Source organism: Miniopterus natalensis, chromosome X (genome assembly GCF_054644295.1).
Source record: "Miniopterus natalensis isolate mMinNat1 chromosome X, mMinNat1.hap1, whole genome shotgun sequence".
Taxonomy (NCBI): Eukaryota; Metazoa; Chordata; class Mammalia; order Chiroptera; family Miniopteridae; genus Miniopterus; species Miniopterus natalensis.
Genome location: NC_142103.1, coordinates 55,437,485 through 55,463,303, shown reverse-complemented (window position 1 = coordinate 55,463,303; position 25,819 = coordinate 55,437,485). Strand labels below are relative to the sequence as shown.

General features: G+C 39.8%; 1 long non-coding RNA gene across 8 annotated transcripts; it reads right to left on the bottom strand.

The window, feature by feature from the left end:
* Nucleotides 1–495: 495 nt before the first annotated feature.
* LOC107542906 (uncharacterized) lies at nt 496–25,422 on the bottom strand. 8 transcript variants are annotated; one of them, XR_001603753.2, is made up of 7 exons: nt 11,763–18,145; nt 10,991–11,065; nt 9,829–9,918; nt 5,137–5,271; nt 3,543–3,761; nt 2,459–2,591; nt 496–1,298 (listed from the first exon to the last, which is right to left on the bottom strand). It is a non-coding gene; the product is annotated as an uncharacterized LOC107542906 (long non-coding RNA). The 8 variants fall into 8 exon arrangements; XR_001603754.2 differs by lacking the exons at nt 10,991–11,065; nt 11,763–18,145 and adding an exon at nt 24,738–25,422; XR_015713729.1 differs by lacking the exons at nt 10,991–11,065; nt 11,763–18,145 and adding an exon at nt 24,807–25,422.
* Nucleotides 25,423–25,819: the final 397 nt, after the last annotated feature.

The window sequence follows — 25,819 nt, the reverse complement described above, 5'->3', positions numbered from 1 at the left end:
CAGTCTTCTGAGATTCTGTGTCATGGGACTCCAGTTTCCCACCTAATTTAGTCTTAATATATCTGTCTCTCTTGGGCCTTTGAGTCCATGTAGAGACACTTGACTCCTGGGTTTTTATGTGCATGTAGGGATTCCTTATCTTCGGTTCTTAGGTCTTCAAGCTCAGGCTTTTTATCTCAGGTCTTAGGCCTTGTGTCTCAGGTCTCAGGCCTTCATCCTCTCATCCTGAGTCTTCAGCCTTCTGTCTAACTCAAGACATGAGACTTCCATCCAACTTAGTCAGGTCTTCTGTCCAACAAGGGCCACTTTCTGTATGTACATCATGGTTCTATCTTCTGTGTTGGGACTTCTACCCACTATGGGCCTTCTACCTTTTGTCCATCTTAAGTCTTTGGACCCTTGGGCCTTCTTTTAGTTTTGGATTATTTCACAGGATGGCCTGGCATAAGGAACAGCTCTTCAATGCTTCTTTTGATAGCAGACACTCTGCACCTATTGGGAAGGGGTTAGGAAGCCCCTTTGTCACAAACACAAACATGCACACAATGGGTGTACACACATGTACAAAAAATACACAAGGAGAGAAGATTTCAGGAAATCAAAGGGGGGAGACACAGACTCATGAAGAGATTGAACTACCCAAAGGTGGGTGGAAGAAAAGCAAAAGAAACAAAGAAAACAGAGAGAGGAAAGTTTAAACGGAAAGACACAAAGAACAAAGAGACACTGAGGCACACAGAGCAGGAAAAAGGAGAGAAAATGGCCCAAGAGAAGCAGAAAGGACACGTAGAAAAGAGATATCCAAGATGAAGAGTAGAAACAGCAGAAGGGAGGCCAGAATCAGAAAAAAGTAAAATGTCAAACTAACAAAATGGGAGAGGGTAATGAGTAAGCAGAGTTCGAAAGAGAAAAAATGGGAGAGGGTAATGAGTAAGCAGAGTTCGAAAGAGAAAAAAAGAGATAGACAAGACAAAGAATGAGCAAAAGCATGTGACTCAGAGACACAATGGGAAGAAGAGTGAAAGAAGAGTCAGATCTAGAACAAAGACAATTAGTAACAAAGGGAAAAAATGAGAGACATCTAAGACAAGGCACAAATGACTCTTATGAACAAACAAAAAAACGAAACAAAGATACACAGATAAGATGCAAGAGGATCATGGAATTGGGTAAAACACACTTTAGCGAACAAAGACCAAAGACATTCAAGGAAGAAATAGACAAGCAAAGAAATACACACTTATGAGTGAAAGAGGTAAGCCAAGGCAAACATTTAGAAGTAGAAGAGACAAGATACACTGAGGGGCACAATAGCCATGAGAAGCATCACAAAGAGAACAAAAGAAAACCAAAAGAAACATTAATAACTACAATAATCTATTATTAGTAACAATATTACTTATGTCACTATCAATAATTATGATAACCGCCACCAACACAAATGCTCTACTTAGACTTTTTTTACCTTAGAAATTCCTTACATAGACCCAAAACATGCCAACTTTGCCAGCCACTAGACGGCAGTAGTGGTCACTAGTGTTGGTCCAATAAACTTATGAAACTTCTTGGGTAATCTTTAATTTACCCTGTGCCTGGCACTGTACTAGCACTTTACATACATTATTTCACTTAACCTTCATAAACAGACAAGCATAATCAGACACTCTAAATTACCAAAGGCCATACACCTAATGAGTGGCAGAGGATTTAAATATAGAATGTGTGCCTCTTTAACATTCTACTACAACTGTTTACAAGAATTTCCAAGGTGCCACAGAGGAGTAAATATTATTATAAAGGGCTGTTAGAGAGCTCCTAGTCAATGCCCTCATTTTTTATTTTCACCTTTCCCTATCCCTTTAGAAAACTAACTTGATTTTCACACAGTTCACATTATAACACCGGTTTTTCCTTTAGCACTAAATGCAGATAGATTCTCTCACAAGAGGAGATAAGAAAAAGGGTACCCTTTCGGCAAAAAAACCAAAAACTTCTTTTTAAAGTTTCTATGTTTAGACCTCTAAGAGTGGCAAAGAATTTATGCAGTGAAGATAAAGAACAGATAAGGTGAGACTAACCTTGACACAACTGGTATAGACTAATTAATCCTTAAATTGCTTCAGTGAACCCAGTTGGTTATACAGGCATAACTTACCTTGTTTTATTGCACTTGACTTTACTGTGCTTCACAGATCTTGCATTTCTTACAAAATGAAAGCAACATCCTCTACTAGCAAAAAGCTTACAACTCACTATACTGCTTTATTGTGGTGGTCTGAAACCAAGTTGCAGTACATCTGAAGTATGCCTTTACAGGTTAGTGTTCATCCTCCCATCTCACATTCAGGCCCCTCTTCTCTATATTACACCACGATACCCCATCCCACAAAAATCTCCAACAAACAGCTATTAGTAGTTCTAAACCAGTCCTCACATGATTACAACACCAACAACTTACTTCATTCTGCTATTCTAAAATGCTAGAGTGCCAAGCATGTTGATCTTCCTCTGGGGTCTTCAAATTTCTTGCTCTTTGCATTGCTTTTGAGAAAGATTAATGATTTGGTAGATATAAAGGGAACAATCAGGAGCTACAAAAAAGAAAAAAAAGGAGGGAATCTATATAAATGCCATAAAGAAGTATTAACTGAGTACTCACTAGAGTTATGGGAAGATTCAAATTAATGAGTTATAGAAACTATCTCTACAGAGCTTAGAAATGTATAAAGTTTAGGTCCTTAGAGGTAAAACTAATACAACTTCCTCACTGAACAGAATGGGAAACTATGGGATAAACAGGAAAATGTCTTGTCTAATAATATTCGATGAGCCACTGGAAACACCAACATTACTTGAATGCTAATCTGTACAAAGCCTTTATAATCAGGACTTACTACACTTCAACCCATCTCCCAACCTGAAGCCACCTAATCAGCCTCTCTCATCACTGACCTACAGTGTGCAGGGCTCTGGTTCTTTAGATCTGCCTGACAATAGATAACTTTGTGCAATTTCTGGTCAGGTTCCTATTTCTACTTGTGAGGCTTCCATCAATCATCAAGCACGGCATAAAAAGATACAACTCTTATTTATCTTCTGAAACAGCATGTTTTGTGTTTTATTTCATGGACATTCCAAGGCATCCTAAAGTATGTAAATGATTTGTAAAATTCTCCAATAGGGCCTCAGGGGAGACTCTGAGGACTAAAGGGTCCAGAATGATGATCTGCCCATGATCAATATTGCAGATGTGGCAGCTGTTGTCCATGTTCTCTTAAAAGAACAATTTAGCTGTAGGCTTCTACAACGTACTACTGTTATAGTCCCACTCTAAACACCCTAACTCAGGCAGCCTGCTACTCTCTTCACATCACCATTTTGACCCATCTCACACACAGTTGCTTCCCAGGTGAGTTGGGAAGCTGTTTTTACCAAATCAGACACAGTCAATAATGATCAGAACAATCTCACTGGAAAGCTAAATGCAATGTATACTGAAAAATTAAAGACAGTGTCCTTATTGTGCTTTAGGGACAGCTTACCCACCACCTCTGATGTACGGAGAACGTCTTGAGACTTCACCTTCTTATCTGGGCCCAGGAAAGAATCTTGGTAGAAAGAACCTCCTGGCCTAGGGTTGTTGCCCAGTGGTAGTGAGCTTTTCCCCTGGAGGATCCTCATGCCCCATCTCCACCTAGGGATCGTCAAAGGGAATAGGTCACTAACACTGAAAAGCAACAAGCCTTTCTTCTGAGGAAGATCTGGAGAAGAGATGAAAGAAAAACAAATTAACAAATTACTGAAATGCAGTATACTGGGAAAGTCTGTCTCAAAGAGCAATTAGCTATTAGATTAAGTGATGTCTACCCTTTTTAGTATGGATTGAGGGGTGGAGATTGAGAACTGTGGAGAGCTTTATATTCTAGCTACCAGCCTGGAGAAAAGCAGAGTCTTCTGCTCATTCCAGCTCCATTCCTTGAATTTCCCCTCATCTCAAAGAGAAATTTAGAGGTGAATTATTACCAAATCCCATACTGTGCTTTATTCTCCACTCTACTAATGAGCAATCTTCAATAGTGTGAATTATTAATGTTCGGGCGTTCTCACCATAAAATAAAGTGAGGGGTCAAACAGTCAAGAGGTTGAAAATAACAGAAGGAAAAGATAAATTTTCTCAAACAAAAGACCTATCAAGCTACTTAGAAAAGATCTAATATTGTCTCACCCTATGAGTTCTATAAGAACTCTTCATACTGCCTCAAGCTTCTTTTATAAAACACTGTTTTAATAACTGAGCAATCTACTTCAAAGTGTCTCTCTCTCTCTCTCACCTAGTTCTGTAGCATTCTTCTCTTTTAATTCATATGTTAAGTAGTCAGATGCTGGAGCACTGCCAAGGTAAACAATTGTTTTCTATTCAATCCACATGGTACATTTCTTGAACACCTTCCATAGATTAGACACTACCAAAGTCCCAAGATATTCAGAGAAATCAAGAATCTTTACAGTGATATAAAACCTCAGTTATTATGACAGCTAAGCAAGTCTACATAAAAGGAAAAACAAGGTACAGAAGGCTAAGAATCCGATAAACAGCTTAACACAGGACCTTGGGTCTCTTATTCTACCTTTTAGCAATTTCATGGCTTTTCAAAGTAACAAAACCTCAACTTCTTAAAATAATGAGGGAATGACAGGAACAATGAAATTAGGCCTGCCAAAACAGGGCTATGACAGATCACATTAGTATTACTCATAACAAATCCTCAGCTCTTACTACCAGCCTGCCAAAGGAAAGTAGAAATAATTTTCGAGACCTATTAATCAGAAAGCATAGGTTTGTTCTTTCTCCTAAGTAGCTAAGAGATTTGAAAGGAAGTAATTTATTGTTTTGTATCTCTAATTCTTTATTTATAAAAAGGAGATCAAGTATTCTTGCCCTTATAGACCTCACTGAGCCTAGCTCTGAAGGTTAAATGGGAAAGTTAAAATGTACATATACATTAAAAAAAACAAAAAACGCACATACACAACTGTAGGATTTGACGAAAACTGGCTCCTGTTCTGTTTTAAAAAGGAGATCTGCAGGAAGTTAAAGTCCTTAAAGCCAAAGAAAGAATTCCCACAACAAACTACCTTTTTCTCCACGTAGTCTGCAAGCCGTCCTTAGATTAGTTGGAGCTTATTCAGATTTTCAAAAGGAAAGATCTGCTGAATATGGAGCTTCTTAGAGCTGCTTGTAGTCGTCAGGTCTCACATGTTCAGAATGTCCTTGAGGGGAAAAAGACAGCTCAGTAGGATAGGATACCAAAACTATTGGGAAAACTTCAACATCAAAAAAACTAGGAAGCATGAACCTGAATCATTAGATATAAGTGTGTCCTGTCTCCCTCAGGTCCTGTAATGGCAAGTACTGGCAGTATCGCTGAAGGTTAAAAAAGAACTAAATAAAAATATAGGTCAAACCAATACCCACCTTAAGGGCTGACTAAATTTCTGGCCTAAAGGTCATGCTCTTGCTGAAAATACTTCAAGGTACAAGGTAGCAGAGAAATTGTTACTATTACCTGGAGGTACAATTGCCTTGACCATTTTTAATATTTAGTTAACTGTCTTTACTATAAGATAGCTCACTGAGGCAGGTCTAAGCCAGGTTTGCAATCTTCAAAGTATTTTGCATAGTACGGTATGGTGTGAAAAGAACCAGATATGGCTTCTAGATTTCTGATCAGGAATTGCCATATTATTTATAAGGGCCTTTATGTCAACAAATTCTAATTTTAAGTGAAAGATCACTTACTCAGCTCTATTCTCTAGATAAAATGTCCAGTAAAGCCAAACTGGTACTTTATGATGTTCTCAATATGAGCAGAACAAGCTTCAAAATCTCTTAGCAAATCCTTTCCCATCTTTATTTAACCTAAGATTAGACACTTCATCCCTAAATACAGGCTTCCAGTTAAACATGGCAGTCCATACATTATACATATTTACTGTGCTCCCTTCTGAAACCCTATTAATGATGGTAAATGGACACTCCATGTGAAAAAAATTTTTCCCAAAGAACTTTTAAATGGATCCAAGCTCAAATTCATTATACATTGTCCAGTTAAGGTACCTAAAAGGAAACAACTTTTCCAGCCTCCCCAGATCTTCTGAGCTACTATAGACCATATTTACTAAGTATGGCTGCTTTAGCATCAAAGCTTATGTTAGTATAGTGATGGCATATACAAGGATCATTCTCTTTCCCTTAAAGGGATTCTATGGGCAGAGAAAGTAGTTACATTTTGGATCAGAAGAATACATTTCATTACAGTTCAATATTCATTGATAAGAATTTTTAGACTCTTGATCCATCATCCCTTAGTCCAACAAAATGTCAAGGTACTTTAGACATAAAAACCAAGTGGTGCTCAGCCGGCTTGGCTCAAAGATTGAGCATCCACCTATGATCCAGAAGATCGAGATTTGATTACTGGTCAGGGCACATGACCAGGTTGTAGGCTCGATACCCAGTGGGAGGCGTGCAGGTGGCAGCTGATCAATGACTCTCTCAGCATGGATGTTTCTCTCTCTCCCTCTCTCTGAAATCAATAAAGATGTATTTAAAAAAAAAAAAAAAGACAAGTGGCATAGCCAGCCAGTTCAAATATTCCAACACCAGACAAATCACAGAATTATGACAGAAAGAATATTAATGATCATGTAATCCAGTATTTCATTCTCTACATAAAGAAACTGGGATATCAGTAGATGAGACTCCCTCAATGTTATAAAACTAGTGGGTGGTGGAGTGATATGTAAACACAAGTCTTCTCTCAATCCAAAGGTCTTTTCACTCTGAGGTCTGGACAAAGATTCTCAGGACTATAGGAGCTTTCTAAAAACTGTCTACCATATTTATATTTCACCATAAGGATGGTCCAGATCAGCTAGATGACTAACTCATAATGGAGGCTTGCATTGCCAGATTGGTGGCAAATGGTATTAATTTTGTTGCCTAGAGTATAAAGAAAAGAACAGAGGAAACCATATAAATGTGTTTTGTGCCAAATAAAAGACAATAGTGTTGCTGCTGTGTGCTATAATAACAAGATTTTGCAGCAGTTTGAAAAGAGCAATTTGGTTAAGTGCATTATCACAGCATGTGACAGCAGAGACATACTATGCTGCAAAAGAGGCAACACCATAATAGTACTATTTTTACATTTCAACAGTTTTATTATAGACCTAAGCAAAAATTTTATTCCTATTTTGTTCATACCCTTTAGCTTAAAAATTATTTCCATGAACTTAAAGTGTGCATACGAATTTTCTTACGAGTTTAATCAAATATAACAAAATATTAATCGTAAAATTTAAGTGATTACAATCAACATCAACAGTGATATGTCATGTCTCATTGTCTATAGTATAAACTCTTAAGAAATAAGAACGGCAGTCTATGCCTCTGGTGGTCCTCTTCCCAAAAACTCATAAACCCAGTCTAGTCATAAGAGAAAGTACAGATTTTCTCTAATAACAACATTTCAATATTGGTTTACTAATTATGACAAACATACCATAGTAATGTTAAGACGTTAATAGGGAAAATTGGGTGTAGGGTATACAGGACCTCTCTGTAATAGCCTTAGAATTATTCTATACAATTCTAAAACTGTTCTAAAGTAAGTTTTTGTTTTGTTTTGCATCTCCCAACCATATGCTGAAGGCTTATAAAATGCAGTTTTTTAAAAAGCAAGTGAAATAGAACTTGAGACTGGTAATTCTATGTTCCAGATTTTGCTACAACAGGTACCTTCATTGTTTGCAAATCTGGGGAAAAGACTTGCTCTCTTTCTTTCCTGTTTATAAGGAATTACTTGTTTAAAATCGAAATACATAAGGTCCAAACATTCAATTATCCATAATAGCAAAAGTTCTTTTCAAAGGTAGTGTGTTTAATGGCTAGTTTTCAGTCAAAGGGGGCATGTAAGGCTGGAAAACTTTAATGATACATAGATTACAGGATAATTGCATACCAACACTGCACAATGACAATCACACTAACAAACAGCATAAAATACAGTATGCTAAAAGTTTTCAAAGCTGTGTATATAGTAATCTAGATATTTTATGAAACTCACTAATGTACAGTGATCTCCCAGCCATATCCCTATTTCGAAATTATTACCTGCATAAGCATTTGATTACACGGTTTAAGCAAAAAGAGGGTATTACTTGGGTCTGCTGCCTAGCCTCTATTTCTGGACAAATTAGTCAAAATACTTGAAATCTATCACTGGTCAAATTTAAATTTTGCTTCAATTTCTCAACGTAATAAAAACAAATCAAAAGTTCATTCCAATGTAGGCATGAAAACATTAAAAAAAGTCCTTTATTGAAATTGTTTGTACAGGATGCACAAGGAAGCTAACATGCCATATTTCTGTGCTCTTAATTTGAAGAGGTCAGGGAGCAATCAAGTAAAACCTAAATCACCAAAAAAACATAGCTAACACAATGGCACCAGTACAATGACATATAACTGTGCATGGCCATTGAAGTTTAATTTGCTAATTCAGCAGGTCAGCTAAGTCTCAGATAAATACTTGAGATCCAACTTGAGTTGAATTTTGAAGGAAACCAATGTTACATGCTACTCAACAGTAGTCAAAAATACAGTATTGGGAAAATAGTTTTCTTCCAGTTCAGTTTGTAAGACTTGAGGCAGAGGAAAGCATCTGCTCTGTTTAACCATACATGTCAGTACTCTTTGCCACCCAAGAGTATAACATTTGGGGTAACAGCTCAGTTCACATAAGTTTCTTTCTCCTTAAGCTAGTAAAATTTTTTAGAGAATAGTTTCATAAATAAGAATATCTTAGGAGCCACCACAGTTCAACATCTAATTATTTACTTCAAGTCACAAACTCCCATCCAGATGTATATTTGATAACCAGGGCCCAGATACCCTGAAAAAAAAATTATGTTTAATCATGGCAACTCTGAGTTCATTAGAGAAATAAGTTACAGAATAATAAGTGGAAAAGCTAAAGGGGTTATGGAAAAATATGCATAAAACCAGGGTCAGGAAACTTTCTCCAATCCTATATATTAAGGTTCTATAAGGAGGAAAGTCAGAAAAGATGTCACAGTAACAATGTAGAGAAATGCCTCCCCCCCATTTCAGTGCTTTCTTTTTTTTACCCTTTGAAAATTTTCCAAATGACAAAATGTCATTTCAGGAGCTGAGGTATTCAACTTAAGCCCCTGGTAGTCCCTAGACATGGAGGCTGACATGGATGGTGATTTGATCTGAGGTTAGAACCAGAACCAAAGGCTAGCTGTTCTTATTCCCACTTCATAACTTTTTCATAATTTTGCCAGCATCTCACTTCTGCTTCCAAATCCATGAAAAACAGCAATTCACTCCATTCTAATAGAACATGTGCTTCATTAAAATGCACTTGCAAGAAGTAATCAAGAGTAGTACCTGTAAGCCGTCAGCTCACACATTCCCAAGCCTGCTCCCGAGCACACCATCACTTGGATCAGTAAGTGTTTCCACCCAATCTTCTCTGTCCCAAAGAACTTCCCAAAGTTTTTATGGTACTCATCAAACTGCCTAACACTATAATGATTTGTGCATCCTCCATGAGATAGCCAATTCCTTGACATAAACCATGTCTTTGGTGTTGTTATTTATTCCAGTACCTGACCCAATAACTATTGGTTAACATAAGTTGTATCAATTTTGAAGATGCCCACATTTCCAGAGCACCTCTTTTCAGACCTGGAGACTTTGTTTTGAACAATGAATTGAAATACAACTCCAAAATTCACCTTTGGATGCTTTCTAGTGCAGAATTCAATCCACCTATGATTGACGCATCATTCCTAAGTAGGGCTTCCAAACTGGCTCAGAATTCATCCCTTTAAAACAAATTCCAATAAATTGTTATAGTTGTATGTTAACATTGAATGATAATTTTATTAGTAGCAATAAAATATTTCATGAGCATAGACCAGTGTTTCTCAAATTAGGGCGATAAGAACCTGGAGATTTGTGGATATACTCATGGATCCCCAAGTCCTACGTAAATTATATATATATATATGTATTTATTTTTCACAAAGGATATATTAAAATTGGGAAACATGTTTACATTTCAAATAACTTTCTTAAGTCAGTGTTCCTCAAAACACATGCTCTTTATGATTTCATAGAATTTTGTTCCTTTAGAACAAGGGTGGGGAACATCCTACCCGCGGGCCATATACAGCCCTCAAAATCATTTGGTATGGCCCTGCCAAGGCCTCACAAAAGAGAAGCAGTTCCAACCATCACATTAAGGGTGAGTTAACTAAATGTTTGGCCAAATATAGCAGGTTAATTTTTTTAAAAATATATCTCATTGATTTCAGAGAGAGGAAGGGAGAGGGAAACATCAATGATGAGAAAGTCATAGATCGGCTGACTGACTAGTTTTTAAGTTGATAATTTTGTATGGCCCGCGAATGATGTTATCAATATCCAAATGGCCCTTGGCAGAAAAAGGTTCCCCACCACTGTTCTAGAAGGTGCTTCATTCTGACAAATTACTTCAGTTTGAAAAACAATGGCACAGACCATGCTTCCAAAAAGGCTCAGGACCATTTGTATATTACTCCTAGTCAGTCAGACAAATAATGTCTTCAGGCATTTGTGGGGGGGGGGGGCACAATAAGCTGTGAAGAAATATGGATATGAATTAAAATGGGCAGTAAGAGAAGCCCAGCACATTATTATGATTCTTCTTGCTCCTACTAGGATGTACTGATGTGCACAAAAAATGTTTCAAATTTGATGTTAATATTTTTCAGCTGTACTTTTGTGTTTGTTTTATATCAGAGAGGCTAAGCTTTTTTGCTTACCAAGGTTCCTGTTGAAAAAAGGCAAAGGGGAAAAAGGTATATTAACTTCATCATAAAGTAGGCATGGTCATGGTTTTCTTATAAAACTTACACTTTTCCATTGCCCTCTTGCCAAACAGGTTCCACAAACATCTCAAACTAAAAAAGGCATCATCGCTACTCTCATCTGTTCTTGGGCAGAGATAGAATAAAAAGGTACAAAGAACCAACATATCAGAATTATATCTGCAATACCAGAACCTTGAAAAGCTCAAGCTTATGAGATTTAACAATCAACAATTTGCCAGCCATGGCACGTAGTCAAACACAATGACTAGGCCTTATCTCTTTATTAGATTTACATGCCTCCAAAAGAAGTAAAAACCGAATGGCATTAAATAAACCAACTGGACTACCCAGATGACTCCAATATTAATCATATCCTAAACCAAAGAGAAAAAGTAAACCCAACTCCTTCAAGTTTACAGTCAACTTCAAACCCTGGTAGGCTCCCTTTATAAAAGTTTAACATAATTCACACAAGACAGCACTTGATTATCATTTCCTAAAATTATTCCAAGTGTGCTTATATTAGCTCAACAATACAACCATCTAGGGGATAAGATTATATATAGGATTACTGTATATCATTTCTAACCCTCACTTAAGTGTAACCTAGCATAGGACCAGATACACAATATCAATTCTATAATTCTGTTGGTTAACTCATATGGTGATATATATATATTTATAAAAATTGCAGATGAGGTGGGAACCCAGAAAGAGACTTAACAGGAAAACTCTGACTTTTCTATGGGTAGCATCTAAGAGAAAGAAAACAGAATAGGGAAAAGATTACTTAGTATTACAAAGTTAATACTTACAGTATTCTAAAGAGCCAGACTCTTCTTACAGCTGTCCAAGGAGTTAATAGTACAAACTGCACCCTGACCTGGGCTGACCTTTCGACATCCTTCTGAGGAATAGTATCCTTTCTCAGTGATTACAAAGAACTGCTGTTGTGATGACTAGTTATTTGCTTCAGTAGTTCCTTATTAAATGCTTCTGTCACCACACCCTGTACACTAGAGGCTAGGCTATTCATTTTTACCAGGTAGCTCACTGTCAAATTTATGTCCATTAGAATGACTAGATATTGGCTTATTATTCTTTTGATATAAAGCAGGGAAACAGGTCCCATCATTTTTAAGTCCTCACTTCAGTGCGATGCTTAAGGCTACTTTAAATGAGCACAATTAAACAGGGTGTATTTTATGCAATAGATTAATCAAATAAGGTGACCTATGGTTTTCAAAAGCACCTCAGTATACGTAGTTTAATTTCATCCTTTTGCAGTAATCTTCTTGAAGTAAAGGCTGGTTGGTGTTCCAAATGAAGAAATTTAAGGATTAGAAAATTTAGGTAGTTTTTCCAAAAGTGAATGGTGGTAAAGCCCAAATAAGGCATGGTTTTAAAATGGTGGTAGAGCCCGGCTGGTGTGGCTCAGGGGTTGAGCATCGACTTGTGATCCAGGAGATCACAGTTTGATTCCTGGTCAGGTCACATGCCCAGGTTGTGTGCACGACCCCCAGTAGGGGACAGAGGCAGCCAATCAATGATGCTCTCATCACTGATATTTCTCTCTCTCTCCCTCTACCTTCCTTACTCTGAAATCAATAAAGACATATTTAAAAAATAAAAATAAAATGGTGGTAGATCCCAAAGATACTAGTCTTAAGAGTTCTATTCTAGAACTCGTTTGGCATAACAAGAGTCACAGTGGTCTATCCATAGACCCACCACCCTTAGTAAAATGAGACACTGGTCATCAGGTACATGGTATAAATGGGTTTTTAACTTCAAAAATTTAATGACCAGTTTATCAATTCCACTTTGCAATCTAGATGTCTTTCTTAATAAAAAATTAACATTAACTTTTTGGTTGTATCCTGGCAATTGATTCTGTAGAATAGCAATATACAAAAGGAGAGATTGTTAGCCAAGCAACCTGCTTTGGAAGGAAGAATGCAGAGACAGTGCTAACATTCTTTCCTGGGGAGATAACTCTCAAATGATACTTATATATATTGGAAATCCAAAATGTAAAGGGTGGCAATCCAGCTGCTTGGGCTTGACTTGCCTTGAACATTTTGCCCCTTAAAGCAGTAACAGAGGCAGGTAGAGATAGCCCCTGACCCAAGAATGGGACAATAAATGGAATTCGGATCGTTAATAAACACAAGAAAAGGAGTGAAGGTCCATCTACTTAGTTTAGGCCTGCTTTTGGTAATCAAAACTGCACAAACACAACATCAAAGTGGTATGGGGGTCTTGGGCTGATGGGTTGAAAAATGGGAGAATCAATACTGTGTTAATTAACAACACAGAAGGGCCTTTGGGTAGTCATCATTACTTAGAAGCAATGCAAAAAAGGAAGTAGAGGGGTCCATGTCAGATGTACAGGACCAAGGAAAATATAACTGAGGCATTAGAGCTATATAAACTGGATAAGCCAATGACATCTGGTATTGTTAACATTTAAGTCCAAGTGAAGGGGCCTTGCCCAGTCAGTGTTCCCCACCAACAGTGTAAAAGGGGCAGGGCAGGGGCAAGAGGGATGACGGACCACAACACTATCTAATGGCTGGATACATAAGCACCTGAAATTGTGACTAATGGTCCATAAGGGTCAAAGGACAGGCAAGAGGTGGAGAGAGGGAAGATAAGGGTAAGACCATGACTACTTGGAAATGTATGTCCTGGAGCAATGCAAAATGAGTGGGAGTATGGATTGCTGTTTGAAGGACAAGTTAAGGGCATACTGCAATGTTTATACTTTATGATGCCACGAGAAACTGGGGCTGGGAGTACTTGCCTAACAAGGACAGGGAGGACAAATCCATTGCTAATTGCCATTGTGCCTATTAACATTTAACATTTGCAGAAGTTTTATGTGGTCAGCAGCCCCTGCAGTAATGCAAAGGGGGTATAAGGGAATGGTAGAGTATCCTACTCTAACAGAAGGGGGCACAGGTAATTGCAAATATTCACATTAACAGTCAAAAAAAGGGGCCCTGGTGAGACAGTATCCCTGATGTATACAAAGAAGGTGTGGGGTCCTATCTAATAATCAGCACTTTGGATAAATGTACAAGAGCTGAGGTCATGATAGCACGCCTCAACTGTAATTCAAAGGCAGAGGTAAGGGCATAGAGCACCCTTTCCTACTCCACAGGTCCACAGGCAAATACAGTTAATTATGCACATTAATAATCTCAAGGGAGAATCAGGAGATGCAATCCTACTCTAAAAGAAGCATTGGACAATAGCAATTATGCACATTAAAGTTTAAAAAATAGCATATCCTTGCTCTAAAGCAAAGAGGGTACAGTCACTCTGGTATAAGACATGCTTACATAATTACATTTGTGCACATGAAACTTCCAAGTGAACGGGTCTTCAGTAGTAGGCACTGTCTGCTGAAAATGCTAAGGAAGTAGGTGATGTGCATATCTAGCACAGAGAACACGAGAAAATGTAACTGCAGATATTAACAGTCCAAAAGAGGGCTTTGGTTGATCAGCTCACTCTGCTGCACTGCAAAGAGAAGTTGGTGGGGGGGGTGACCTTAGACTACTGATGAAGACAACAGAAAGTTTCAATTATGTATATTACCAGTCCATAGAAGGGGCCTTGGGGGAAAACAGTATCCCCTGCAGTAGTGCAAAGGAGGTACAATAGTCCCAGAAGTGATGGGATTAAGGAAAACGGCAATTCTGCACGTTAACTGTCCAAATGTAAAGGTCTTAGTAATGTGTACCACCTATTGGAAGGCATAGGAAGTTGGGGACTGGGTGTCAGAATCCCTGTGGCATTTCAAAGGCAGTGAGAAGTGGAATGATCCTAATGTAATTATTATACACATTAACAGTTTGAGAAAGGGGCCTTAAGTGGACATACCCCACACAGTAAAGCAGAGGGTATAAAGAGTCAGGAACCAAAGTTAATTCAAAGGATCACGAACAACTAATTAAACATACCCACTGTCCCAAGACAGGGCTTTAAAGTTAGTAACATCTGCTTCCGTAAGTGCAGGAGTCCTGATTGAAACGGCAGTTATGGGCAACTGAGAGTGTGCACAAGACAGTAAAAGTTGTGCACATTAACTACATCAGTGTGTAAGGTCTTTAGTAGTAGGCAGCTCCTGTTAGAATATAAATATGATGGGGAGTGACCTTACCTGGTATACAGTATAGGAGCAAATGTAAGTATGCACATTAACAGTCCAGGAGAGTGAATCTTGGGTAGTCAGAAGCCCCTGAAGTAATGTAAATGGGGTAAGGAAATGGGATCCCATTCTAACGTAAGGGAGTGCAGACTACTGTAATTGCTGTAATTGGTCAGCACCCCTGCTGCAAAGGAAATAAGAGAATGAGATGCCAGTACAATGTCCCACTTTAACTATCCAGTGTTCCACTTTATCCAGAAGACTTTAGGTGGCTAGTACCTCCTGCTACAATACTAAGAAGTCAGGATATTAGCTTATCAGGAGAGAACATGCACATTAAGAGTCCCAAGAGATTAACTTTCGGTCTCTAGCATCCCATTATAATATAGAAACAATGGGATTATTAGTTTAAAGGGAGAGACCATAAATACTGGAATTCTGCATATAAACAGTCCCAGAAAAAAAGTAGCAGGTAATTAATACACCTTATTGTAAAATGAAGAGGGTACAGGGACCTTTAATAAGACATAATTGTGGCCAATTACCATGACTCACTTTAATTATTATTAGTACAATGGTCCTTAGTAAAGGGCATCCACTTCTGAATATAAGGAAAATGAGTGAGGACTATATCTACTGCAAAGGAGAAAGGACAAAAGCAATACTGCACATTAACAGTGCAAAAGAAGGGGCCTTGGTGTTCAGATGCTCTTCTGTAAAGTTAACAATGTGACAGGAAGGGATACACCTTCACAGTCCCCCTATGTTGTAATGCAAACGAGGTAGGAGAAAAGGGAATCTTAGAGTAACAAAAGGGACCACAGCTATAATTAGAACTTTAAGTTCTAATGACTTCCAGGTGATGTAAAGAAAGTAAATGGTCATCTGTCCCTAAACTAACAAAAGGGACCACACTTGCATTTCCCCCATGGTAATGCAAAAGATGTTTAAGGGCTTGGACCCCAGAATAAGGAAAGGGACTATAGCTGCCTTTAAGCACATTAACAGTCCCAAGTATCCACTGTTATAACGCAAATTGAGATGGAGGGGATGGGATCTCTGACTAACAGAAGGGACAGTTGCTACAACTGACCACTTTTAACAGTCCCAAAAACCCTCCTAGGTAATGTAAAAGGAAAAGAGCAGGATGTGATCCTGGAATTATAGAAGGGACCACATCTTCAATTAAGCACACTGCAGTCCCAAATGCCCATCCAGATACTGTAAAAGGACTAGCAGGTAGATGGGAACCTCGACAAAGAAAGGCACTACTGCTGTAACTTCACAAAACCAAATATACTTCCAGTAAGTGTAAACGACTTGCAGTGCATGGGACCCTACACTAAGAGAAGGGACAGCAGCTATAATTAAGCCCATTAACAGGCCCAAGTACACTCTGCTAAACTGCAAACAGACTGGGAGGAAACGTAAAGTGGCAAAAAGGCACCACAGCTGCAATTAAGCACAGTTCAGTAACAAATCTGCTCCCAGGCAATGCAGATGGATGGGAGGATACAGGACCCCAGAGTAACAGTAGAGACGGTAGACATAAGTTCATTAACAGTGCCAAGGTCCTTCTGTTTTAATGCAGTGCAGATGAGTGGGTTCAACAGTAACATATTGGCAATAGTGGCATTTACGCACATTAACTGCCCTGAGGACCTTGTTTTAACGCCAAGTGACCATGGGTGAGTTTTCTAGTAACATAGGGACAGCAGTGGCATTTAAGCAGGTTACATTAACTGCCCCAATAACCTTGTCATAATGCAAAGTGACCATGGGTGTATTCTACAGTCAAGTAAGGACAGTAGTGGCATTTAAGCACGTTAACTGCCCCAAGGACCCTGTCTTAAGGCAAAGTGAGGATGGGTGTATTCTACAGTCAGATAAGGACTGTAGTGGTATTTAAGCACATTAACTGCCCCTGTTTTAATGCAAAGTGACCACGGGTGTGTCGTCTAGTAACATACAGACAGTAGCGGCATTTAAGCACATTAACTGCCCCAAAGACCCTGTCTTAAGGCAAAGTGACCATGGGTATATTCTAGTCAAGTAAGGACAGTAGTGGCATTTAAGCACATTAACTGCCAAAGAACCCGTTTTAATGCAAAGTACAGGCAAGTGGGTTCCACATTAACACAACAGTAGCAGTGGCATTCTTAAGCACATTAACTGCACCAAGGACCTTGTCTTAAGGCAAAGTGAGGATGGGTGTGTTTTATAGTAACAGAGACAGTACTGGCATTTAAGCCCATTAGCTGTCCCAAGGACCCTGTCTTAAGGCAAAGTGACCATGGGTATATTCTAGTCAGGTAAGGACAGTAGTGGCATTTAAGCACATTAACTGTCAAAGAACCCGTTTTAATGCAAAGTACAGGAGGTGGGTTCCACATTAACAGAACAGTAGCAGTGGCATTTAAGCACATTAACTGCACCAAGGACCTTGTCTTAAGCAAAGTGAGGATGGGTGTGTTTTATAGTAACAGAGACAGTACTGGCATTTAAGCACATTAGCTGCCCCAAGGACCCTGTCTTAAGGCAAAGTGACCATGGGTATATTCTAGTCAGGCAAGGACAGTAGTGGCATTTAAGCACATTAACTGTCAAAGAACCCGTTTTAATGCAAAGTACAGGAGGTGGGTTCCACATTAACAGAACAGTAGCAGTGGCATTTAAGCACATTAACTGCACCAAGGACCTTGTCTTAAGCAAAGTGAGGATGGGTGTGTTTTATAGTAACAGAGACAGTACTGGCATTTAAGCACATTAGCTGCCCCAAGGACCCTGTCTTAAGGCAAAGTGACCATGGGTATATTCTAGTCAGGTAAGGACAGTAGTGGCATTTAAGCACATTAACTGTCAAAGAACCCGTTTTAATGCAAAGTACAGGAGGTGGGTTCCACATTAACAGAACAGTAGCAGTCGCATTTAAGCGCATTAACTGCCCCAAGGACCCTGTTTTCAAGATAAGTGATCAAGGCCACGTGGGTTCCACATTAACATTAGGGCAGCAGTGGCATTTAAGCACATTAACTGGCCCATGGAAAAAGTGACCATGGGTGTGTTTTATAGTAAGGTAAGAACAGTAGTGGGATCTAAGCACATTAACTGCCCTGAGGACCCTGTTTTAAAGCAAAGTTACCATGGGTGTGTTTTCTAGTAACATGGGGACAATAGTGGCATTTTAAGTACGTTAACTGCCCCCAAGGACCTTGTTTTAATGCAAAGTGAGGGTGGATGGGTTCCATATTAACATAACAGCAGCAGTGGCCTCAAAGCACATTAACTGCCCCAATAACCCTGTTTTAATGTCAGGTGAAGATGGGTGGGTTGGATTAACGACAACAGTAGTGACATCTAAGCACATTAACTGCCAAAAGACTCCATTTTAGTGCAAAGTGCAGGCAGCTGAGTTCAAAATTAACATAACTGCAGCGGTGGCATTTAAGCACATTAACTGCCCCAAGGACCCTGTCTTAAAGCAAAGTGAGGACTGGTGTATTCTACAGTCAGATAAGGATAATAGTGGCATTTAAGCACATTAATTGCCCCCAAGACCCAGTTTAATGCAAAGTGATCATGGGTGTATTTTATAGTTCTATAGGGACAGTAGTCGAATTTAAGCAGGTTAACTGCTCCAATAACCCAGTCTTAATGCAAAGTCACCATGAGTTTATTCTACAGTGAGGTAAGGACTGTAGTGGCATCTAAGCACATTTGCTGCCCCAAGGTCTGTTTTATTTCGAAGTGAGGATGGGTGTGTTTTATAGTAACTTAAGCACAATTGTGGCATTTAAGCACATTAACTGCCCCAAGGACCTTTTTTAATACGAAGTGACAATGGGTGTGTTTTCTAATAACATTGGACAGTAGTGGCATCTAAGCACATTAACTGCAGCAAGGACTATGTTTTAATGCAATTAAGATGGGTGCGTTCCACAGTAACATGCCATCTAACACATTAACTGCCCTGAGGACACTGTTTTAATGCAAAGTGACCATGGGTGTGTTTTCTAGGAATGTAGGGACAGTAGTGGCATTCAAGCATGTTAAATGCCTCAAGGACTCAGTTTTAACGCAAAGTGATCAAGGCCACATTAACATTGGGGCAGCAGTGTAATTTAAGCACATTAGTTGCCCGAAGGACTGCCTTAATGCAAAGTGAGGATGGGTGTGTTCTATACTAAGGTAAGAACAGTAGTGCCATCTAAGTACAATAACTGCCGCAAAAACCCTTTTTAAATACAAAGTGACGATGGGTGGGTTCCACAGTAGCATAAGGGAAATAGTGGCATCTAAGCACCTTAACTGCCCCAATGACCCAGTTTTAATGCAGAGTGACCATGGGTTTATTCTACTGTAAGGTAAGGACAGTAGTGACATCTAAGCACATTAACTGCGGGGAGGACCCTTTTTAATGCAAAGGGATCAAGAGTGGGTTCCACATTAACATAAAGGCAGCAGTGGCATTTAAGCACATTAACTGCCTCAAGGACTGGGTCTTCTTGCAAAGTGAGGATGGGTGTGTTCGATTCTAAGGTAAGACCAGTAGTGCCATCTAAGCACATGAACTGCCCCAAAGACCCTATTTTAATGCAAAGTAACAATGGGTGTGTTTTCCAGTAACATAGAGACCATAGTGGAATTTAAGCACATTAACTGCCCCCGGGCCTCTGTCTTAATGCAAAGGATGGGTACATTCCATACTAAGATAAGGACAGTAGTGACATCTAAGCACATTAACTGCCACAATGACCCTTTTTAAAGCAAAGTGACAATGGGCTGGTTCCACATTAGCATAACAGCAGAAGTGGCATTTAAACACTTTAACTGCCCCAAGAACAGGGTTTTAATGCAGAGTGACGATGGATGTGTTTTATAGTAACATAGGGAGAGTAATGGGTTTAGGCAGGTTAACTGCCCCAATTACCCAGTCTTAATGCAAAGTGACCACGGTAAGGTTAGGACAGAAGTGGTACCTAAAAACATAAATTGCCGGAAGGACCGTTTTTATGCAAAGTGACCATGGGTGTGTTTTATAGTAACATAAGGACAGTAGTGACATTTAAGCACATTAACTGCCCCTAAGACCCTGTTCTAAGGCAAAGTGAGGATGGGTGTGTTCCACACTAAAGACCAGTAGTGACATCTGCCAGAGCACCCTTTTTAATGCAAAGCGGTGTAGGGTGGGTTCCACATTACCATAAAGGTAGTAGTGGCCTTAAGCACATTAACTGCTGAAGTGACCCTGTTTTAATCGAAAAGGATGGGTGTGTTCGATTCTGAGGTAAGAACAGTGGTGGCATCAAAGCACATTAACTGCCACAATGACCCTTTTTAATGCAAAGTGACAATGGACTGGTTCCACATTAGCATAACAGCAGAAGTGGCATTTAAGCACTTTAACTGCCCCAAGAACAGGATTTTAATGCAGAGTGACAATGGATGTGTTTTATAGTAACATAGGGAGAGTAATGGGTTTAGGCAGGTTAACTGCCCCAATTACCCAGTCTTAATGCAAAGTGACCACGGGTTTATTCTACAGTAAGGTTAGGACAGAAGTGGTACCTAAAAACATAAATTGCCGGAAGGACCGTTTTTATGCAAAGTGACCATGGGTGTGTTTTATAGTAATATAAGGACAGTAGTGACATTTAAGCACATTAACTGCCCCCAAGACCCTGTTCTAATGCAAAGTGAGGATGGGTGTGTTCCACACTAAAGTAAGACCAGTAGTGGCATCTGCCAGAGCACCCTTTTTAATGCAAAGCAATGTAGGGTGGGTTCCACATTACCATAAAGGTAGTAGTGGCTTTAAGAACATTAACTGCCGAAGGGATTCAGTTTTAATCCAAGAGGATGGGTGTGTTCGATTCTGAGATAAGAACAGCAACGGCATCAAAGCACATTAACTGCCACAATGACCCTTTTTTAATGCAAAGTGACAATGGGTGGGTTCCACATTAGCATAACAGCAATAGTGGCTTTTAAGCACTTTAACTGCCCCAAGGTCCAGGTTTTAATGCAGAGTAGATGGGTGTGTTTTATAGTAACATAGGGACAGTACCAGCTTTTAAGCACGTTATCTGCCCCAATCACCCAGTCTTAATGCAAAGTGACCATGGGTGTATTCTATAGTAAGATAAGGACAGAACTAAGCACATTTCCTGCCCCAAGGTCTATTTTAACCCAAAGTGACCATGGGTGTGTTTTCCAGTAACATAGGGACAGTAGTGGCATTTAAGCACATTAACTGCCCCAAGGACCCTGTTCTAATGCAAAGTGAGAATGGGTGTGTTCCACACTAAGACCAGTACAGGCATCTCCCAGAGCACTCTTTTTAATGCAAAGCAATGTAGGGTGGGTTCCACATTAACATAAAGGCAGTATCTGCATTTAAGCACATTAACTGCCAGAGGACCCTTTTTAATGCAAAGGGAGGAAAGGTGTGTTCCACATTAATATAAAGGCAGTAATGTCATTAAGCACATTAACTGCCCCAAGGACTGGGCCTTAATGCAAAGTGAGGATGGGTGTGTTCCATACTAAAGAAAGAACAGTAGTGGAATCTAAACACAGGAACTGCCCCCAAGGACCCTATTTTAATGCAAAGTGACAATGGGCATGTTTTCCAGTAACAGAGACAGTAGTGGAATTTAAGCACATTAACTGCCCCAGGGCTTGTCTCAATGCAAAGTGAGGATGGGTGTGTTCCATACTAAGGTAAGGACAGTAGTGGGACCTAAACACATTAACTGCCACAATGACCCTTTTTTAATGCAAAGTGACAATGGATGGGTTCCACATTAGCATAATGGTAGGAGTGGCATTTAAGCACTGTAACTGCTGGAAGGACCCTGTTTTAATGCAAAGTGAGTATGAAAGGGTTCCACAGCTACATAAGGGCAGTAGTATTTAAACACATTAAATGCCCCAGTGCTGGAATACTATAGGAGTGGTTGTGGCTAGGTTACAGACATGCATAAATGCAATTACGGGTATTTTTAATTTAAAAGGATCCTTCAGTAATGAGTCCACATTACACCTACCAAATGGGATACAGTGGACCTTTTAAATACACAGTACTCTGGACAACTATGATTGTGCAAATTAGGTGTCCAAGAGCTGAGTTCTTGAGCAATCTTCAATCCTTAGCAATATCCTAGACCGTGCAATGGAGTATGATTCCATTTTTTATTGCACAAGACTATGAATATATGCCATGTTGACATTGAGATAAGGGATATCCTAGACTGATTGGTGGGATTATGGACAATTAGTATTTTACATATTCCCAGAACCCATGAGTGATGAAAAGAGCATGGGTGGGTCTTACCTGTTAGGCAGGACTATGAATAATTCTGTCCATTAATATTCCAAAGTTAAGGGCTTTGAGCATGAACATCCCTTGTATAATCCAAAGTTGCAAAGGATTTGTGTGATGACCAGGGATATGGACAATTCGAATTCTACTCATTAGTTATTCATGGAACATGGTCTCAGACAGTCAGCATTGCCTAGTAGAAATGAAAAGGGAATGGATGACCATTGATTATAGGTGAGACAATGTAGAATTACAATTTTGGTATTTTCATTGTCCCAGAACAGCAGGATTCCCCAGAAGCAGAGCAAAGTTGGTAGGGTGCCTTTGGACAAGGCTGACAATTGGGACTGAGTACATTAACTGCTGAACAAAAGACTTGGGTTTTCTGTGTTCACTACTGAATCCAAAAGTGGTTTGACTAGGATATAATCCGATGGGCAGGATTATGGATAATTAGAATTTCATGCAAAGAGTTTAAATGGTCAGCACAGTATATGATTTAGGGAGTAGGGCTGAAGGGGATGGCTGGGGCTGGGGCTGGGGCTGGGGCTGGGGCTGGGGCTGGGGCTGCGGCTCGGGCTGGGGCTGGGGATGGGGATGGGGCTGGGGCTGGGGCTGGGGATGGGGCTGGGGCTGGGGCTGGGGGGGATGAAGGGCTGGGGCTAGATATGGGGGTTCTAGGGGCGGGGGGGGAGGAGCTGGGGACTGTGGAGGCAGAATACTACAGAATATTGATTATGTGGGCATTTAATACTCCAAGCTTGAACAAATGAAACAAGTCCCCAGCAAATCAAGTTATTTGCCTGATAGGTTGGCCAATCAGTGCAGCATTAAAGATGGGAATAAAGCAAGGCCTGGACTGGAATGGACCTTCAAATACTTTTTTATTCAGTCATAAAGTTTTTAATTAACTATTTATGTGCTATAAGACTTCAAAAATCCAAAGTGAAGTAGTTTATTACATCAATTTCAAAGTAAAACAAATTAGTGAAGTTTTAATGTCAAATTATTCGATTTTGGATATTTTAGGCCAAAAAAATAAAAGTTTAAGCCATTTATAAAAAAGAAATTGAAAACTTCAAGGATGAATTCTCAAAACTGAACTCATTAAATGTAACTGAAATGAATTCTACAAATAATACCATAATGGTGACCTGAGGCTTAAATCTAACCCTAGCAAACCACATAATCGAACTATCTATGGCTGACATTCAAGAAATAAGTAGAAATGCAAATCCAACCCCAGCATTAGCCAGGAGTAGGTGTTCCTCTTGAAGGCAGGGATTCCTCTTCTGCCACCTGTTGGTCATCTGTGATCCATTTTGGTCCTTGCCAGCGTGGAAGAGCAAAGAGGCAATGCTGGAGGGGAGGGAGCTGGCAAGAGGAGGGAGTTGGAAGGGCCAAATGTCCTTGGAAAGACCTTGGGCACCACCCACTGGGAGCAGACTTCAGTACGTGGCCCCTGCAGGAGCCATGCTAACTTGGTCTAATTCCATCCGCCATTAATTGGCTGTATCCAATTGTAGCACCCTGTTTGAATGGATGGGTCATGCGGCAATCCGCGGCAATCATCTCACCTTTCACTTTTTTGCTGCAAGCCGGAAATGAACGCCATATTTAACAATGCAGCCCGCTACCTGGAGCAAAGCCCGCGAAGAATGTACCGCGCAATCCCCTCCCCCCCGTCCACGTGACAAACTGATTATCTGCAAGAAAAGGCCTGCCATTTCGTCCCTGCGGCAAATCCTGTCCGGCAATTCTTGCCGCAAAGGCAAAAGCCCGCCATGTTTTACAATGCGGCAAATCCTGGCGCCGCCATCTTATACCATGTAACAGAATATGTCCAACGCCATGTTGTGCACTAGAACAAAGACCTCACCACCACTTGAACACTGCAGCAAGATTGGACACGCCATTTTGGACACGCTAACAAAGCAGAAAGCCGTTCTGAGCAATACCGAAAGTCAAGCGGCCATTTTGAACCCTGCCCCTAAGTCTTCTCCCTCTCATTTTCTGCTAGCCCCTTGTGACACAGGATAATCCTATTATTCTATCTCAGGATACCACAATGCATGCACATCTCCTAACAAGCCCCAAATCAGGTCATTCAAAATATTTAGCTCATGACTCTCCCTGTTCCACTATCCATATTGCCTCCCTAATTTACACCAAGCCCAACCAACTAACCGTCAGCTGAGCTCCGCAGGAAACCTAAAGTGGCCCGCCGCCATATTTCTTCCCCAGCCTAAGTAACCCCTTAGCCTAACTGCAAAGTCATCTCCCAGCCAAAGCTGTAGGTTCACTCACACAACACCAAAGATTAGCAGCAAAATATTGTAGACATTCCCGATAGTACAACGAACCACAGAAACCAACTTTTCGAGCGATTGAAAAAAAAATCTAAGCAGGTATCCGTGGCCCCGATGGGCAAGAAAAAAAATTAAAGCAGGTATCCGCGGCCCCGATGGGCAAGTAAAAAAAAAAAAAAAAAAAATAGCAGGTATCCTAGGCCCCGATGGGCCAGTGGTTTGGGAGAAAGGGGGGGGACACAGCAGGTATCCGAGGCCCCGATGGGCTAAGGGGGGGAAAAAAATTAAAAGCAGGTATCCGCGGCCCCGATGGGCAAATTTTTAAAAGTAAATAAATAAAGCCAGATATCCGCAGCCCTGATGGGCAAAATACAGAAAAGTGGAAGGAGTAGAAAACTAGACCACAAAAAAAGAGTCCTCAACCAAAAATTATTGCAAAGAAAAATTCCTTTCAAATGGAAAAAGGCATAAAAATACCCGAAGTACCTAAGAAATAGGGAGCTGTCAAGAAAATACTGGAAGAAAGTTTAAAATTTTTTAAATATTTTATAGAAGTTTGGTGAATTTTTTAAAAGAAATGCGCCATAAAGAATGGTTGGGAGCTGGAAAATGTTCCAGAAAGAACCACATGGCTGAAGACATCTGCTATTAGCTACAGTCTATTCCACCTCGGGAGAAGAAGAAATATGGCGCAGGCAGCACATTGCAGAGCTTTAAGAAGTAAAGGGGTGGGGACTGGGGGAGGAGGGAGTGGAAGAGGTGTGGCCTAGAAGATTGAAAGCCAGACATCTTTGTGATTTAGTTGGTTTAAAATTTATTCAGCAATGAGAAAAAGGGAGATTTCAAGAAAATAGAAACATATCTGAAAGAACACTAGACTGGAAGTAGGCTTCATTTCTAATCCAGGAGCCATAATTTCAATGGGTTTTCAATGGGTTGTCATCTATAAAATGGGGATGTTAAGTAAATAAAATTACATAACTGATGCTAAAATTCTCCACAAATAATATACCAAAAGAAAAGATTTTAGTTTAGTGTGGTTTTGGAAAAGGAGAAAGGGGAAGTAGAGCTTTGATATGT